The 15212-nt window shown below is 39.1% G+C and overlaps 1 protein-coding gene across 4 annotated transcripts in view; it reads right to left on the bottom strand.

Annotated features, from left to right (window-relative positions):
- The window catches only part of TMCC1 (transmembrane and coiled-coil domain family 1), a 103391-nt gene that overhangs the window by 38760 nt on the left and 49419 nt on the right, over nucleotides 1-15212 (bottom strand). The window lies entirely within an intron of this gene.

Here is a 15212-nt window from a genome sequence, read left to right as displayed (position 1 = left end):
AAATACTGAAACAATGTTAGAAACATCCACACTCGAACAAATCAGGAGAACACCTTAAAAACAGCCTTCTCAAGTTAAAGAAGGGTTTCTTCAGTTGTCTGAAGCAGAACTAATTCTACATCAGCAGATGGAGCTCTAGTCTAAGGGTGGGATTCAATGCTGCACTAAGGAGCTCATTCAGGCATTGCAAGCATTTCTGCTTGCCAGATGGAACAATCTCTCCCCTCCTCACACTGTGTGCTGTTCTGAGGTTTCTCCCAACCCTCCCAAACAGATTTCAGGAGGGGCAGGAGGACTCCTGTTAGAGAATTCATTGTGCTGGCTTCTCCTAGTGCAACAACTTAGTTGCATTCAACCCCCACTATTCACTGCCTCCACCTATGTAATTGTTCCTTTGCGTAATTGTTAAATCTCAGTGTAATTTATTGTCCCTTTTGTTAATGTAATGTGCACATATATGGCTCAATACCCAGTAACAATACTAATGGGAATAAAAGGCACATATCATTTCAGAATTTGCATAAGAGCCCTTACTGAAAGGCTCTAAGGCTCCCAAAAGAAATAAGATTATTATTAATCATGCAAGAAGCCTTTAAAATAGGTGTGGCTTAATAAAAATAAAAATAATCTTTTCAATAAGCAATAAACAAGGTGTACAAGTTCTATACTAGCAAGCTTATTCTTGTTCTGTAGCTAAAAAATACTTTGTCTATCAGTGGCGTAGCATGGGGGGTGCAGGGGGGGCTGGCCGCACCGGGAGCAACATCTGGGGGTTAGGGTAAGGGGGCACAAATCCACGGGTTAGGGGGCGCAAATTACTTGCCTTGCCCGGGTGCTGACAACCCACGCTACGCCACTGTTGTCTATTACAGATCAAATACAACCCAGGAACACATGATCCAACCAAAGTAAAACTTGCAGTTCCTTGATCACAGAGTTAAAGCACATACAAGTCTTCCATTAAAATCTATCAAATCTAAAAATGTTCAGCCAACTGTAATAAATCCAATGCACTTATGACAATGCAAACATAGAAACAAAGAACATAGAATTGTAGAAAAGACTCTGAGGATCATCTAGTCCAACCCCCTGCAATGCAGGAATATGCAGTCATCCCATACAGCAGGCATGTTCAAAGTTCATTTTGGGGGCCTAATTTGGCCCCCATGGCAGTATATGTCCTGGGAAAAAATTCTAAAAAAAGCTCAGCAACTTCAATCCTAAAAAAAAGCTCAACAGCTTTGGTCGGTCCTCCCGCATGTTCACTTCATCAAATAATCTGGCCCTCTTTGAAAAAGGTTTGGGCACCCCTGCAATACAGGGATCAAACCAACAAACTTGGGCATTATCAGCATCACACTCTAACCAATTGAGCAATTCAGGCTGCTCATCACAGATTGAGTTTGATGGGGGGAAAACCCTTAAAATTAGTTCAAATGACTAGCTAAATACCGGCCACACATTTTAAAAACAATTTATTGGAATTAATCCTGCAATAGGTTTATACACTGGTTTTATTTATGACAACTAGTTTGCCAGAACACACAATTTAAATTTGGTATGAACAGGTAGACAAATTCTAGCCATCTGTATTAACCAAATCCTTACTGGAGACTATGTTTTTGCAGCAGTGTGACAAAATACTAAATACACTTTAACACAACATAGCCTTCTATTTCTGGCTTTGCCTCCATGTTAAGGAAGTAGATATGAAATAATAAAGGAAAGTGTATTTCAACCAATAGTCTACCCTACACTGGATGCCTTCCAGGACAGATTGAGTTCACACCAAGCATGAACCCAGACACCTATTCCCTTCAAAATTAATCACTGCACCCCTCTTCACAATAATTTTATTTTGAGTCTTTTAAAGCTGATTGCTTATGAAGATCCTATCACAACTTTAACTAATACTCTGTATCTGACTATCACATCATTTTCACTACCAAAAGGTACTGAGGAAGCAGGAACCCTTTCTCAAAAAGCCTTGTCTACAAACTAAGGTATCAGATACAAGCCTTCTCAAGTTACTATACTATTAGTTTAAAAATTCCATCTGGTTAATTAGGGCTGTTAGACTGGAGGGATGGAACAGCTTGCAGCAAAGCTGCACAGAGCTACAGTAAAAGTTTTTGCACCAGATCACATACTAAATAATTTGTGGTGAATTTTGAGCCATTTGTAAAGTCATCATTACTGCTCTTCGATAAAAAACATATATTCTATAGGGAACCTCCTTTCGGCTGTTCTAGAGAGAGAGTTGGGAACAATGTACGTTAACAGATGCTTACTTATGGACAATAGTTTTTTTTCCTGCTGGCACATACACTATTTTCTTGCTTTCACCAACAGTGTATAGCAGTTAGAGGGGAGGGACTAAACATCCCCATTCACCTGTGCTGTCCACAGCCTCTCATATAAATTAAGCAGGCATTTATTTAACAGAACTAGTAAGAAATCTTGCATTGACAGTAAATGATGGCTGGAGTAGAACTAACATAATTATTCAAATATTAATTAAGAAACATAAGGAGAAACTTATGAAATATATATCAATAAAGATGAATAGTTCACGTAAGGCAGAATTTGGAAAACAAGATGTCATCTGAAACACATTTGCCAAGATATTCATTTGCAGCTAGAGCTTTCTGGCCAAATGTTAAGCTAACTTTATTCCCAAGTGCAGCACAACCCCCAAGGCAAAGATGAATTGAAACAAACAGCAGGGTATGAAACAGTAAGAGAGGTGGAAATAATACACATTAGAAAGGCCAAATTTGACACATTTTAAAAAAGTTATTAGAATTTGTAGTTTCTAGTGACAGCTTTATTAAAATATATATTCATGCAGCTACAGCAGACCCACTTCCACATTCCATTTATGAGGTATATGACTAATGTTGCCAACTTTTCAGGCAAAGCTCCTGTATCTTTAACAATTGCCTCACATACAAAAATACTGGAAGAGAAATTGTCCCACAGAGAAAAGTGATGCAATCCTTAGTGGGTGAGGCTTGGGACTGCAGTCTGCAGCTGAGCTTTCTTGCTACATTCTGCATATTGGATCTCTGTTAAAAAGGCATAGGAGCCATTCCAAAACTGTAATTTGGGCTAGCATATTGGAGACTCTGCTTGAGTGCCTGAGCTCTGGAATGAGCTCACTTTGCAATTTAGCATTTATTAACTGGACTTTTATTCTCATGGACAACAGAGGCAACAAATGCAAATGAACTGGCTGCCCAGTTCTTCAACTGCCCACATTTTGCTGAGACAATCACAAATTTAAAACTCCTTTTTCAGGGAAACGCCCCCCCCATCTCCAATAGTCCTCATTTGCCTATGATAGCTACTGCTGAAGCCCAGAGTAGAAACACAAAGAGGTTTCCTACTAGAGTTGTATTCTTGATATTATTTATTTACATCACTTTACTATACAGGATTACAGGTGGGGCTGTAAACTTAGTGACAGGGCACATGTTTTGCATACAGAAAGTTTTGGGTTTAATCCAGAGCAGGTAGGGCTCACATCCTACTCTCTCCACTTCCAGTGTGGCTGCAGATGAGTTTGGAAGCGTTTACTTCCACTTCAGATGAACCACACAGCTTGCTGCGTCACCTGAACCCAAACTGCAGTTAAGACTAAGTGGTAAGTGGAAAACTAATCAACCATAATTTACAAAGCTGATTTCTTTCCACTAACCAGTTTAAAACTAACAGCAATTTAGAGTTTGGACAACACACTACATTGTGGTTAATCTAAACTTCCAATCTCCATTTTGTGGCTGTGCTGGAGGCAGAGAGGGCCATTATGTCTTAAACATACATAAATACATAATTTTATTTATTTCCCACGTTTTCACAGTTCAAACATGCTCAAGATAGATTACAACATGGAAAAATATGTAATGATAACATAACAAAAGTAGTCATAAACAATAAATAAAACATTAAAAATACACAACCAAACTGAAAAAAAATCCACATAAATCACAATAATATATGTAATAAAGATCCCAAAAAAAGCATTAACAACACCAACACCCCCACAGCCAAAATCCCCCAAACAACACCCCAGCCCAAGAGTCAATTCAGCAGCCTCAGCTACATATTTGTAGCTGGAGTCAGTTAGGGCCCCATGTCCCCAGGCGAGGTGGAAAAGGCCTACAAGGCAGGGAACAAGTTTTCCAGGACTTACAGGCAAGTTATCTAATCCTTGTAACACTAAACCATGACTTAGTGCTACATGCAGGCTTGTGTGCCATCTGGAGCCAACTGCTTGCCTGCACTTTTAATTTCCATTTTCAGCTTGTGGCCCATTTGAATCTATACCAAGCTTCCTCAAATTCGGCCCTCCAGATGTTTTTGGCCTACAACTCCCATGATCCCTAGCTAGAAGGAGCAGTGGTCAGGGATGATAGGAATTGTAGTCTCAAAAACATCTGGAGGGCTGAGTTTGAGGAAGCCTGATCTAGACTGTGTTGCCCACATCACACCAGAAGGCTGAGCTGCCCCACCCACCCACCCATGTATAGTCCTGATGTTTAAATATGTTTGCTCATGTTTGCTGTCTCATCAGCAAAGCGTAGGAGGGTATGTTCATGTAGGGTTTGTGGAGAACATCTATAAATAATATGGTTTCTAGTTTACAATTCCAGATTAGTATTATTATCATTTGGTCTTTAGATAGTTGTGACTTGACAGAGGGTAAAGGAAGAAGTGGTAGGAAACAGGCAAAGATGGCACAGCAAATAGCGCTAGCTCTTAAGTAAGGCATAAAACAAAACTGAAAGGGAAGGGGAAACACCTGGCATTTTTAAATAAGAAAGTTCCAACTCACCTCTCTTTTTGAAGGGTTGGTCTGCATGGCTTTTAAATGCAGCCTCCTTCTGTTCCTCCAGTCCTCTTCTTGGCATAACTATGCTTGAATCTACATTGCTGTATTAAAATTCCCAGCCAATGTTTCAAAGCACATCCTTGCTCTGCACTACAGAAGTAGCTGAATTGTTCAAGAAGAACATATAGCTACAGCGATCAGTCCCTAGAGCAAGGTTGCCAGACATCCCTAGTCCTGAAGGGTTTGACTCTCTTGTCACTCTCTCACTGTTACACATATCACCACTCTGAAAATCATAAAAGCTTTAGCCATTGCTTTTGTTGAAAAAAGACAGAAAGAAAAATGATACAAATATATGTACCAGGGGCCGTGCGCTATCCATTTCAGGTTCTGACCTTAAGAACCTTTAATTCGGAACTCCTCTTTTCAGCAACTGTTTTTGTTTTGTTCCTTTGTTTGGATTGTTTTTAATAAAAATGGATCAAGGATGGTGGAATTAATGGGAAGGTGGTTTTAAGTGGGGTGGAAGATGAACGGAAACTAAGGCAGGGAGTGGAGAGAAACAAACAGCTGAGCAGGATATGGAAGACTTGATTTATTGGTTAGTGAAAGTCACGCCTTGTCTTCCTTTCCCTCTAACATCCTTTCCCTCTAACTTCTTACTTGTCCCTCTAACTTCTTACTTGTCAAGATATAACATTAGCAGACCTCCAGTATTTTCTCCACAATCAAAGTCTAGATACATTTTGGAAAAAACTCTTAGGATGCCAAATTATGTGGTGAATGAGATTCTGAAGAGCGGAGTCACAATCTCACACTTTCTAAGTTACATATATGGCCCTCTAAATTTTGACTGTGATTTATAGAATAAAAGTCTTTTTGAGTTTACTTATCTTTTACGATATTGGTATTCCACCAAAAGAAACGCCATTAGAAGTTAAGAAATCAATCGCTTCTGAAAGACCCACCCTTCAAAGACAGAGCTTCACTGGCCAATTCAACTTAACAAATGAAAACAGGGGCTCTTTACAAGCCACCAAAATATAAATCAACTTGTCTCCTTAGGATATACAAGAGTAAACCTATCACTTACTGAAAAGGAAAAGCAAGGGAGAGAGCTCTTAAGTGTAATTAGGCATAAAACATGTTTAAGAACTCAAGCCAGCAGCCTAAACAGTAGCAACCTAGGTCCATGGAGGCTTTGAAAGAAGCAGAATGGCATCTCCCAAGAGGTGGATTATGCATAAAAGCAGAACAGCAGTTTGAACATACACAAGTTGTTTCAGGCAATTAGACAGCAGATTGGAAAGGAGTGATATGTGCTATTGGCAGAGTTGCAGTGAATACGAGTGAATGATGATAAAGTACAGCCTGATACTTCATGTGTGCAAAGGGCACACCTGTGCTGCAATCTCATTAAGAACTATCTTGTTCTGTTCTCAAAGCACCCCAAAGCTAACATGGAGCAGGATGAGCTTGTTAGAGGTTTGAGTCAGCTTCTAGCTTTTTGACATCTATCTGTCTTGGGAGACAATGGAGCAGTGCACCTTTGGGGGTGCAGTCATAAGGGTACCAAGTAGGCAAATTTGGTACAGTTGTCAGAGAGCTGGACTAGAATGAGGGAGATTCAGGTTGAAAATCTCACTCCACCATTAAGTTCTCTGAGTGACCTTGCACAATTTTCTCTCACAGTCTAACCTGCTCCACAGGGTTTGAGGATAAGATTGGGGGAAACTATATTTGCTACCTTGAAGGAAAAGTGAGATATAAATGTATATGCCTACTGGATTCCAGCTTCCAAGCAGATGGGGAGCTCTCATTTATAGTTCATGTGGTCACTCTACTAGAGGCAGCTGTAATCCTGTTGAGGCTTTCTCTATGGAAATGGCTTGGAGGTTACTTTCATTGGTTCTGCTCAAACAGCTTGTGTGTAGGAGCACACATTTGTATTTGTAGTGGGTGCGAAGACTGGTGCAACAAGAAAGTCAATTTAAATTGTGAGGGCAAAGAGAGAAAGCACTTATTTGAAGCTATGTCTTTACAAAAATATATCTTTCCGATTTCTGTTGTAAAATTTACCTCAGACATATGCCAAAAGACACTAACCCACTTGAAGGATGAACAACTAATGAAAGCAACAAAAGATGATTGTGCATTAGTATATACTTTATGTTGATTATAAGGCAATTTCTTGTTTTTTAAAAAGCCAGTATCAAATTGCAATCTATTCAACTTCTGATTTTTTAAAAATAGTGTTTTAAATCTCCAATGTTATAACAGAAGAAATAATCGGTACAGTGGAACCTCGGGTTGCAAATGTGGTCCGTGCAAGAGGCATGTTCACAACCCGCAGCGTCGCGTCTATGCGGGTCGCGATTTAGTGCTTCTGCGCCAAAACCCGTAAGTAACCCATTCCAGTACTTCCAGGTTTGGCGCGGTGCGCAACCCGAAAATGCGTAACTTGAAGCATCAGTAACCCGAGGTACCACTGTATCTTGCTTTAAATGAGTTCTCAAAGGCAAGTACAAAGAAAGCCAATCTGAAGTCTTTGCATACAGATTATCTCAGGTGCAGCTTGTAACTGAATTTTCAACTCCAGAAAGACATTCTTTACCAAGCCTTCCAGTCAAAACAAAGTGGGTGTTTGGTTTCCACAGTGCTCAACAACCCCGTTCTACACACCAATGCAACTAATAATGTAGTTGAAATATACAGTACTGGGCATTCATATCACGTCACTCAACCAAGGTTTTACATTAAGATTAATGACAAAAATATTCAACTGAGGCCAATGGATCTGCCTTTTAGTAGTGACAATTAGGGCTTTACAGTGGTACCTCAGGTTAAGTACTTAATTCGTTCCAAAGGTCCGTACTTAACCTGAAACTGTTCTTAACCTGAAGCACCACTTTAGCTAATGGGGCCTCCTGCTGCTGCCGTGCCGCCGGAGCACGTTTTCTGTTCTCATCCTGAAGCAAAGTTCTTAACCTGAAGCACCATTTCTGTGTTAGCGGAGTCTGTAACCTGAAGCATATGTAAGCTGAAGTGTATGTAACCCGAGGTACCACTGTACTAAATTTCCAACATAATTACTACCCATTATATATAAACATTTCTTCCAGCTTATAATTGAATTGCAGGGATCTTGTATTTTCCCAGCCCTGGGGTTTTGTTCCTATGAAGAAGTGACTTTCTCCAAGCTGCATATCCTTTGGTTCTGCAATGCTGTGCAGGCATGTTACATTGGCACTTGTCATTAATGACATCACAGCAATACCCAGGGAATAACAGCCACCTCTCCCTCCAGCAAGCTTACATCATTTTATGAACTTTTTGAAAAGTTTACATACTTGTTGGCTATGAATTGCTACACTGGGTTAACACAGCACTTCCCAGAGTTAGTTTAAAACAAAGCTTCATCTCTCTTTCTTGCTATGTCATCATTTCAAAAATACTTAAGAGTAAAAATTTTTGAAATGTTGTTAAGAATGTAGGAGCAGCAGCCCAAAAGCCCAATGTCCTTTTCTCATAGAGTCCAGACAGATGCTTGTGGTAAGTCTCAAAGCAGGAACCGAGAGCACCAGCACTCTCCCCATTTGTGATTCTCAGCATGTGAGAGGCATGCTTCCTCCAACAATTGAGGTAAAACAGGCATCGTGGTTAGTAGCTATTGATAACCTTCTCCTCCATGGAATTGTTGAATCCTCTTATAAAGCCAACCAAGTTGGTGTCGGTGCATTCATTCTATTTCATATAAAAATACTAGTCTTCCCACATTATGAGGGAATGTAGTGCTATGTTAATCAGAGCTAAAATACAAAGGATAGAAGACCAACTTGGGCCCTACATCTATTTATTGTGGAGGAATGCCTTATTATGTAGTGGACAGTTTATCCACTATGTGCTCCTCTGAAGGCCCATGTCCAAAACTGATTCCCATTTTTGGAGAGCTGTTCTAGTTTGCAATGACACTTTTGCCATTTGCCCTTCCAACACTATTAGTGCCATGCACTCGCTTGGAAGTTCTTGGAGAATAGGCAGGAAATAAACATGATAAATGAAATGTACTGGAATGTGTACCTACCATTCATAATCTACCCGTCTGATGTAGAAAAGGCTGGTGTAGTTTGGACAAATGCTACTGTTCTATGAAATGCCCCTTAGGCTCTCAGTACTGGTAGGCACATTTGCTCATCTATACCCATCACTATAAGCTCTCACTAAAGCTACTTGCAAAAGTTGTACTATTGAACCTGTATTGTGATGTTAGTCTACCACTATAGCACACAAGGAAAACAGTAATTTGAAGAGGCTATGAAAGCAGCTGTGATTGCAGCACCCTATGTTTAATGCATGATTTCTGTCTGTGCATATTTTGTTTTCTTGTGATATAATTTGTTCCTCTCTTCCATTTGGAAGGGCTTTAAGAGATAGCTTGAGGCTACACCACTTCTTAGAGATGTCATAAGCAATTATTTATATCTAATACTCAGCCACAAAAGTATAATCAAGTCTCAATAAAGATGCATTACTGGCACACTATGTGCGATCCCTGTGCATGAGAATGTTTAGAGTGTATTTTTAGCAGAACTATGGTTAACTCTGCATAATACCACATTTTCTCATTCGATTAAATGGTATTATGAAATGAAGACATGCATTAGAATCCATCAATCCTCTTGGATTTTCAGGGTAAAGAAGACCTGATGCTCAAATAATTTCCAAGGGGTGGTTGTGTTTGTCTGTTGCACTAAAACTAAGAGTCCAGTGGCATCGGACAAAGTGGACTATAGTCCATGAAAACTAACATCATAATAAATCCTAAGCCTTTAAGATGCAACAAGGTTCATTCTGTTCAAATGTATTTTCCAGTTTAAGTCTTCACTTTTTGGGGGGGGGGCTGAACTCCACATGATATTTCCTGGGGAGCAACTAAAAAGCACCAGATGTTGTAAACTTTCCCTACAATAGGGCTGCCATACACCCGGATTTTCCCAGACATCAAGATTTCAAATTGACATCGGAGGGGGAATTTCCGAAATGTGGTGTTTTGCCCTGGATCTTAGGCAAGCCAATAGAAAAATTCCAGCCAACTATTTTTGGCGTGGCCTGGTTTTTACTTTTGGAAATATGGCAACCCTACCTTACAGGGAAGTTTCTCCAGCTTTTTGCTCATTTTGATTGCCTTCTCTTCCAGCTCTACAATATCCTTTTTAGGTGCAGCAACAAGAACTGAATACAGCATTCCTAGTGTAGTAGCAACCATATTATTTTTTAAAAGGTATTATTATATTCAGTGTTTTATTTGCAATGCCTTTCCTAATTACCCCTAACATGGAATTTGCCTTTTTCACAGCTGTTGCACTTGATGGAATATAACTCTCAAGCTGAAAAGGCTTTCCACCTTTTCATACCTGTCCTACTCAATTTATGTGCCATCTGAATGCAAGGATTTTGGCCCCCACCTCACCTAGAGGACTTTTGTTCATAGCTATTTGTGACTAGCTATTTTCATGTTATTATGTTTCAAGAAGTTTTGAATTTTTTTGGGGGGGGAACAGTTTTTAAAGGCTATATTTTGTTTCAAAGTACCAGAAATTCATTCCTTTTGAATATAATTCCTTTTGTACCATGGTGGTTAATACGGATTGCAAAAGTGCTTGTACATAGTTAAGTCTTCAGATATGCTTGAAGGGTGGTGGGAGCTACTGCAACTAAATTATGGAGTGCAAATTAGAACACAGTATCTATTCTGGTTACACATTAAGTCTATTCTTTTACACATTAAGTTGCTTAAAAGGAAACATTCTAAAACTAAAACCAGTCATAGTTTCAAATAATTAACTGGCTGTATAATACAAAGTATCTGTGCTGAGTATCAGAAGAAATAGGCTTTGGTTGGAAAGTAAGACAATTTGCAAAAAGCAATCCAGAAAAATAAAATATAGTAACCTACAATTGTGCACACTGCAAATTATTGCAAGCAAGCCACATACAGCATGGATATCATATTGTAATTACATTCTAAACTGCAATCTTTCCAAACACCTAACAAAAGTACCATCCATGTAATTTCAGAAGAAGAGGTTGTGAAGAAAAAGCCTGGTGTCTGGCCATTCCATTTCCATCTACCAGAAGGTATCCACAGTGAGTCACAGATATAACAAAAATGGGCCTTCAGTAAGAGTAAGGATACGTATTTAGCAATCTGGGTTGCAATATCAACCTGCAATAGCAACCTAATCTCCATGCAGCCTGATCTAAGATTGTGTGATCAACAATATTTGTAATATTATTTGAAAGCACTGGCAGTTAGTCGTGGATATTCTGGGTGAAAAGCGTTTGCTGATTGCACATAAAAGAACAAGAGTTTGCTGATTGCACATAAAAGAACAAATCTTAAAAGATTTGTTGATCCACAAGTGCAAGACTCTGTGGATATCATCTGTCTGGATACCACACTTACTACAAATATCAGTAAATGGTAGATGTTTATTAATAGAGTAGATAGCAAATCTTACATCATTCAACACTTTTGCACCTTTGCACATGTAGCAGCAGACATGAGGTGTATGTTATCAAGATTCCTTGCAAAAATTTTTTGCGGAAGTCAAACTCAAAGGACCCAAAGGACCACTCAAGAAACATATAGGTAAGCATCTGAGTAGCACACATAATTTTTAAAATAGTGAATCATTTTGTGCAATAAGATCACTGTGCTGGAACATTTCCATCGTTTTGTGGGGAGATGGCCAAGGACAGAAAGAAAATTTGATCACAAAAAGTTGCAAGGAACATTATCTGAGCAGCAGATATTCAATGTCTTCATTTAGACCATTAGCAGAAACTAACTACAGTGGTACCTCGGGTTAAGTACTTAATTCGTTCCGGAGGTCCGTACTTAACCTGAAACTGTTCTTAACCTGAAGCACCACTTTAGCTAATGGGGCCTCCTGCTGCTGCCACCCCACCGGAGCACGATTTCTGTTCTTATGCTGAAGCAAAGTTCTTAACCTGAAGCACTATTTCTGGGTTAGCGGAGTCTATAACCTAAAGCATATGTAACCTGAAGCGTATTTAACCTGAGGTACCATTGTATATGTTTTGGATACGGTTTGTTTCCACTAATGGTCTAAATGAGGACCCTGAGAATCTGTCACTTTTTAAATTTCCTCTATGACAATTTTCATAAAGTGAACTTAGACCATAGCATTTCTGGGCAGCTACAGTCAGACACAGAACTTCAGTTATTAACAGCCTACTATACATCAGTTTCATGATGTGTAGAATAAAATGCAATCAAGCATTTTTTGAAAAAGGGCTTCATCCCATGATCGAATCCATAATTCCCGTGTTTTTCACCAACTTATTTATTTATTATATTTATATCTCACCTTTCCTCCAAGAAGAAAGTGAATCTTAGATAGGTAATCAGACAGGGATGTTTTTAGAAAGCAAAATCACTCCCAGTTGCTATACTGTCACTGGTTATGTCACAGTATTTCTTCGTTTAAGTCCTTTGTGCTTAAACGCAAAAGAGATTCAGATTGCTTAACTCAGGGGTAGGCAACCTAAGGCCCGTGGGCCGGATGCGGTCCAATTGCTTTCTCAATCCGGCCCACGGATGATCCGGGAATCAACGTGTTTTTACATGAGTAGAATGTGTTCTTTTATTTAAAATGCATCTCTGGGTTATTTGCGGGGCCTACCTGGTGTTTTTACATGAGTAGAATGTGTTCTTTTATTTAAAATGCATCTCTGGATTATTTGTGGGGCATAGGAACTCGTTCATTCCCCCCCCCCCTCAATATAGTCCGGCCCACCACATGGTCTGAGGGATGATGGACCGGCCCACAGTTGAAAAAGGTTGCTGACCCCTGGCTTAACTTCTATTCAAGGGTTAATTATAGGAAAATAGAAAACCAGTTTGCGGACAACCCATAAGGCAGGAAATAAGGTGAGAGGTGGATAATGGAAAAACATGAGCTAGGAAAAAAACCAGCTGTCTCAAAAGAGAATTCCACTCTTGATTGGATTTAGATAAAAAACCTGCAATAGAATTAAGTATTGTCAAAATTTTCCAGTATGTGAACTGAAATGAAGAATTGGATTTCAAACAATCAAATCTCAAACAATTCAATGTGGCCTCTACTCCCTTGTCTGTGTCAATTACTCTTTGTAATTCAGAGAATACTGAACAATGAACAAGCCCAGGAAAGGACTGAATATGCACTTTGTATAGAAATAATAGCTTCATAATGTAAACATTTAGTACTATTTACAGTAGCACAAAATGCAATTATACTAACTTTCCTTTTCTGGAAAGAAAGATCCAATTCAATTGTCTCCAAAGGAGTTTTAGAGAAGAACAGACAAACTTCATGTTCACAAACACAATCCTAAAAAGCTATAACCATCACAGATAAAACTACTTTTCTTTATGCTATCATTCAAATGGCATCTCAAAGAACAGTCATTCAAATGTCTTTATAAACATTCCTTGATGATGATGATGATGATGATGATGATGCTTGTAAGCCATATGCAAAACTGTCATTCTAGTTAACAGAATATTTACTTTTCATGAAACAAATGCTGTTTTGGTAGCTTTGTATATATGCCACAGTATATGTAAATCACAGAGATTGCAACTGTGCTTATTACACTTGAATCAATTTTACAAAGACAAAGCAGATGAGGAATGGTTCTATTTGCTGAAGTATTAACCTCAGTTAATTATCAACCTACTAAATCATTACAAAGTGCCAATGGAAAAATCTCACTGGAAAAAACCTGTACTTCTTAGGATACAAGGAGGGAGGGGGAGTGTGAAGTATATAAGTAGGTACTGTATTAGTGCACAGTCTAAATGTGAAACAATTAAAAGAGCACTAAATCCAAAAATACAAGGAAATAAATGTGCAGTTACCTCAATTCAGAGCAACCATCAATTCCCTTTACTGCACTTAAAAGTATGAAAGCTATTTACATACAACTACAATCATTTCAATAAATTGAAGAATTTGAATTTAATATAAATTGAAGAATAAATCAGTTGCTCCCACTGATTAATCTGACACTAAGAGAGGTATTAATATGCAACTGAAAAGATATAAATGTTAGTACGACAACAACAACCTCCAAGTCCATTTGCTATACATACACCTATGGCATTCTACCAGGTAAGGAATACTAGGTTTACTGCAAACAAATAGCTTAAAAAATTGTTTACCTCCTTTCCATAGTTTACACCTTGCTCAAGGAGGTTTTACAACATAAAAAATACATAATTACAAACATAACAATAATAGTCGTAAACAATAAAAAAAATCAAAACGTGCACGACCAAATTGAGCAATTTCCACATAAATAATAAGATGTAAGATAAATATACGAAAATGTGGTGGGGGGTGTCAATGGGTAAGGCTTGTTGCTGCCACCAGTGATATTCCCATTGGCAGCCTGGGCCTGACTATGCAAGGTGCAGGGTGCAATCCACCCCAACACCTAGTGGATGTTGATGAAGGTCACAGGGCCCATCAACAGCATTGGCCCAGCTCTGCAAGGCACGAGGTGACATCCTAGCCGAGCAGGGTCATTTGGTGCTGCTGACTTGCATCTAGTAAATAATGAAGTGTCTGCTCAGAAGAAAGCCATACTGAGTTCAATGTGCCTTACTCCCTGGTAAGCGAGTGTGGTGCTATGGTGTTTTATACAGGCATCCAGGGTTGCTCCGGATGACAAGATGCCCCTCCTAACAAAAGCCTGCCCCCCTAACAAAAATCCTGGCTACACCCATGTGCGTTTAACAATATATTGCTGCAGGATGCTGGGTAAAAATCGTTATCGTGGTGTGATTTCGAAACCAATTTTTGCCACTATATTGAAAATTTGCATAGTGCTAAAACAGATAATAAAATTTGTGATGTTATCATGCAAAAATGATGAAAAATAGTTGGGAGGAGGCAAAGGGAAGGGCCATGGACCCCCGGGGTCCCTATTGGTCTTATGTGATCAGTTCCATACAAGCTAGAATTGACATTCAAGAAATAGCTGTTTCTCATCTCAACAGAACAAAATTCCATATGCAGGGATTCTTCATGCTGCACAAGTGCCTAGAGGTTTGAAGCTGCCAGCTAAAAATATTTTCTTAAACTCTGTATGGAAGTATCACAAGAGATTCCTGAACTAAGAGGTACTGAATACCACTGATGAAATCACTCCTATTTAAAAAAGAAATTGTTGAGGACAAGAGCATCAGACATATTCTAGAACCTTTATGCCCCTGGTGTTCGACAAAAAGAGAACCAGTGTGGCATAATGGTTAGTGCTGGACTAGGATCTGGGAGAACAGGGTTCAAAAACACCCTCAGCCATG

The sequence above is a fragment of the Podarcis gaigeae genome (assembly GCF_964106915.1).
Source record: "Podarcis gaigeae genome assembly, chromosome: 2".
Classification (NCBI taxonomy): domain Eukaryota; kingdom Metazoa; phylum Chordata; class Lepidosauria; order Squamata; family Lacertidae; genus Podarcis; species Podarcis gaigeae.
This window is presented reverse-complemented; position numbering and strand designations above follow the sequence as displayed.